We start from the raw sequence: 4,612 nt of genomic DNA, 5'->3' as shown, positions 1-4,612 counted from the left end.
TGGAGCTCCTGAAAGGGCATCACCCACATCACACACTTGGGAGACAGGCTTAAAACAGCAGAGTCTGCCCTTGCCCAAAGATTCCAGGTCAGCCCACCATGTGGTTAGGAGCACCCTTTTTTTCCCCACTACTTCTGTAGCCAGAACCATCTGCATCTGGAGTCTCCAGACTGAAATGGGCTTGGAATGCCCAACAAAAGGATTGGTGCTTTAACTGAGAGAGCATTGGGAACCTGGAGCCTCATAGCAAGGGGTGTGGTAAAGCCAATCCTGGGCTTTTGGAGATGACTTTGACATTCCTGGTCCAGGTGAGAAACAGTGAGGGCCTGACTGCTACACTCCTTCAGGCCATGCCAACTGCGGCCTCTCCTCAATTCCATCCTGCCCTATCGATATCTGTCCATCTCCCCCATTCCATTCATCACAGGGTCCACTGGGTGGCCTGGAGGCCTTCCTTGATGTCTCCTGACATCCCAAGCAGGCTGGACCACTGACCACCTCTGATGCAGCCCATCTTCTTACATTATCATCCTTTACTCTATGACCTTGAGGGTAAGTCTATGTCTTAAAGTACCCTTTTAACATCTACTATTAATAAGTACAATGCATTATCCTAACCATCTAAGAACAGGAAGAGAGATCACCTGGGTCTAGAAGACCCAAGGTTATTCAACAAGAGGTCAAAGGTCAGTCAGACAGTAAACATTTATTAGGCACCTACTACTTGCTAAGCCCTGTGCTAAGCACTGGAGATACAAAAAGGCAAAAGAGTCTGCCTCCAAGGGGCTTGGAAGGGAAAGTGCCTCTGACCACCCGCACTCCCCCCGCCCCATGTTGCTGGGCTGGGGAGGTGTCTTGTTTTTCCTAGGCTACTGAATGTGGCTTCTGGAAGACAGGTGAGGGCCCTCCAAGCAGCCTATGGGCCTTGGGCAGTTAGGTGCAGGGGCTTCTTCAGAAAGGGTCCTCTCAGCCCTTGGCTCCTCACCTCTGTACAAGACTGCTCCATGAACGACCTACACATTTCATCAGGTTTAGAAATCCTGCTGCTATCACCTTTCAAATGCCTGGAACAACTTAGGTCAGAGCTCAGCCTCACCAAGGCCTTATCATCTGATACTGTATGTTCTGAGTCCATCTGGTTTGAGTCAGGACTGGGGAATTCTAGGAACGACATTTCCAATATGCCCAATTATGCTCAGCGCATTAAGACCGCCTCGTCTGACAGAACCACCTCAGACGTTTTGTCTGGGTGACATTCACCATTCAATGAGTGTCTAACCCTCTGCGTTGTGCCCAGGTTGTACGTACAAGGATAATGTAGGCGCCTGGAGGTGGTACCGTGGACAGGGTGGGTGCTATATGTAGGGTCAGTAAGACCTGAATTCAAATCCAGCCTCATACATTTAATCGCTGTTTCCCTGAACAAGTCATTTACTTACTACTGCCTGCATCCATTTCCTCAACTGTGAAATGGGGTAACAGCACCAAGCTCCCACAGTTGTTGGGGGATCAAGAGATCCTATTTGTTAATCAATTAGTAGGTACTATATCAATGTTTATTCCTTACCCCTTCCCTTCCTACAATGCACACAGCATCGGGCCTGGAGTTCAAATCCAGCCTAAGATGCTTCCTAGGAGTGGGATGCGGACTGGCCTGGGGAATGGGCCTTGAGGGGCAGGATAAGCCTGCTGGGCAGAGGCTGGGAGAGGGCAGGCTGAGGATTCTGTGATCCATCCTCGAGGGGATGACACCCCATGTCCATCTCTTGACTGCTTCTCCCAGAGTCTGAGCAGGACCCTGGAAACACCTCTCTTCCTTCCTCCACAAGCGGCCATTATCAACATGCCCATTCATTCAGGAGGGAGGCTGAGGACTTTCAACTCCTGTTGCTAACACGTTGTGATCCCATATCCCTCCAGACCACTGCTTTTTCTATAAACATTCACACTTGTTCTCTCAGCCCACATATAAATGTCGGTCCCTTCCTAGGAAGAACATAAGACACGTTACATTCTTACACTCCACCGCTGAGGTGAGGTTTCTAACCCTGGAGGATCCCAGAGCTGGATGGGCCCTTGGCACCTGTTGAGTCTGATCATCCAAGAATCTGCTGCACAACATAATCCACCATCCTGCCTTTGATTGAAGCCCTCAGGAACAGAGGAGCCCAACAGGTCACAAGGCGGCTTTTTCCCACTCTAACAATGGGAGATATTTTGGAGCATAGCTTTCCCCATAGCCCCAAGTTCTGCCCCTGGGGCCCGACAGGATAAAGTGAATGACTCTTCCTATGTGGGCCCTTTAAAGACAGCTAGTAGGGGCCTCTCCCCACACCCTAGGCCAGGCATCCTTGATTCCTTGGGTTCCCCCAATGGCATGAACTCTAAAACCTTCACCATCCTGGTGGACCCTTAGAAGGATGCTATCCAGCACTTCAATGTCCTTCTAAATGTAAGCACAAACCTGAAGATAAGGTCTGACCCGCCTGAGCAAAGCACAGCAGAAACTAGAGAATTATTAGGGGAAGCTGATACTAACCACCAGTCCTGGGGTTAACAGTATTTGTCATTGTGCATAGAAGGCGGGTGAACAAAGAGGGTTTAGGCTAACCCTAAACCAGTCAAAGCTCTCTAAAGTTAAAGAACTCCAATTACACCCAGCTGAAAAAGCTATAAATTGGGGCTACGAGTGCCTCTCAGCTAGACTATGGGGGCTTCCCTAGACATCTGGTAAAGGTAAGTGATCTCATCGCTTCTCGCTTAGGACCAACAGAGCCCATGATACTCTGTTGTGAATCTCACAGGATGGGAGAAAATGATCACTGGATAAAGGCTTGGGTTTGGGTGGGTCTAATTGCAGTAACAGGTAAAAATCTGGTTTCATTCTTCTTAGTCCAGAGGACTCCGATTTGTTGCCCCTGATCTCAGACTGTTCTCAAGCTCTCCTGTGCCTGTGATCGCTTTGGGCTGCATTTACGATGTCAAGCATAGAATTACAAATGCACCTCCTTCAATTTTGTTCCCCAGCCAGATGTGGTTCCTCTTTCGAGTTAAAAGGTATAGACTTGAACCCATCCAACAAGCCCAGATTTTTTCCCATCATTGTTCTTTCTTTCCTTGCATAAAGAGGACAACCCAGAATGGTTCCATTGATCTCCCAATATTAGCATGAGGGCAGTAAGAGTGATCTCACTCCACATAAATGTGGAGTCCATCCCAAGGGTTAGGCTGAGGGGCAGGCAGCAGCATCATGGATGAGTCAGGACAAACTGGGTTCAGATTGCCTCCCTTGGACAGCTGCCTATTGATCCCAGTACATCATCACATCAATCTCGGAAAATGTCGGCACAACATGTGAACAGAGCCCTAGACTCACTTGGGAAGACCTAGAGTCAAAGCCAGCCTTTGGCCCTCATTAGACATGTGGTTGCATCCAAGTCACTCCTCTGGCCCTTGGGCTCCTAATCTATAAAATGAAGCAGTTAGAGAGGCTCCTTGCAGCTTCTACTCTATGATCTTACCATGAGAAATGGGAGCAGGGGTAGAGATCTCTATGGTGGAGAGTGTGTATATCCCTTGTTGAAGAGATTTCAGCCACTTCTAGGCTGAAGTCTCTAGAGTGGCAGTTCCAAGGGAAGGCTCTGGGAAGGTTTGGTTTTTCTCCCAACACCCACTTGGGGGAGAAGCAATTGGAGAAGAAAAGCTCAGCACTGAAAGGGTGTCTATCTTGGGCACTCTTAATTCTGCATACAAGATATTCTTCCCTTTCCTACCTTGCCTGAGTACACACTCGCTTTTACAGGGACTGTACATTTTACAAAGTGCTTTCCTTCCTGCAGCCCAAGGAGGTAGGCAGAGTAGCATTTCCCCTCCCTAACCATGCCATGCCCCCCTTGTTGGAGAAACAGAGGCACTGAGAGGGTAAGCCTTATGCCAGGTCACACAGCAAGGTCCAAAGGGGATTCGAACCAAGGCCCTGACTCCCAGGCCAGTGTTCCAGTGGTCATGCCACACTCTGGACAAGGACGTTGACACAGTGCCTTTCATGGGTGGTGTGAGATTCCCAGAAAGGTTATTTCTAGGAGAAATCTCCCCTTCCCCCAAGCCACTCAATCTTCTTTATTAAAGGCCAAGGAGACCTGGGGAGGGCAGGCTCACACATTGTGCTCTTTTCTGTTCATGTTTTTGTCACAGAATCTGAGGACATTTCAAGAGTTGAAGGAGCTTCAGGGGGTCACCTCATCCCCCTTGTCCAATCCCCTCTATAAAATACCCAACAAATGCATCCCAGACTTCTGCTGGAAACCTCCTGGGAGGGAGGAAAGCACAGTATCTTGCAAGACATCCCATTCTGACCTGGGACACCCTCCAGGATTGCAGTGGGCTTGTCATATGCATCAACAAGAGCTGACAAAAAGTCTTATTTGCAAAGGTGAGTTGTCCATAGGCCCAGAGCCTATAACATCCTGTTGCTAAAATTAGGGCAGACAAGATGCCGGACAATGCCATTTCACAAGAATGGAAAACTTTTAATAAACTCAGCCTGGCAGGCTTGTCCAACTCCAGTGTTATTTACAGCCAGAAGGTAACAGCCAAAGGACGCGGGCACAGC

This window comes from Notamacropus eugenii, chromosome 2 (assembly GCF_028372415.1).
Source record: "Notamacropus eugenii isolate mMacEug1 chromosome 2, mMacEug1.pri_v2, whole genome shotgun sequence".
Classification (NCBI taxonomy): domain Eukaryota; kingdom Metazoa; phylum Chordata; class Mammalia; order Diprotodontia; family Macropodidae; genus Notamacropus; species Notamacropus eugenii.
This window is presented reverse-complemented; position numbering follows the sequence as displayed.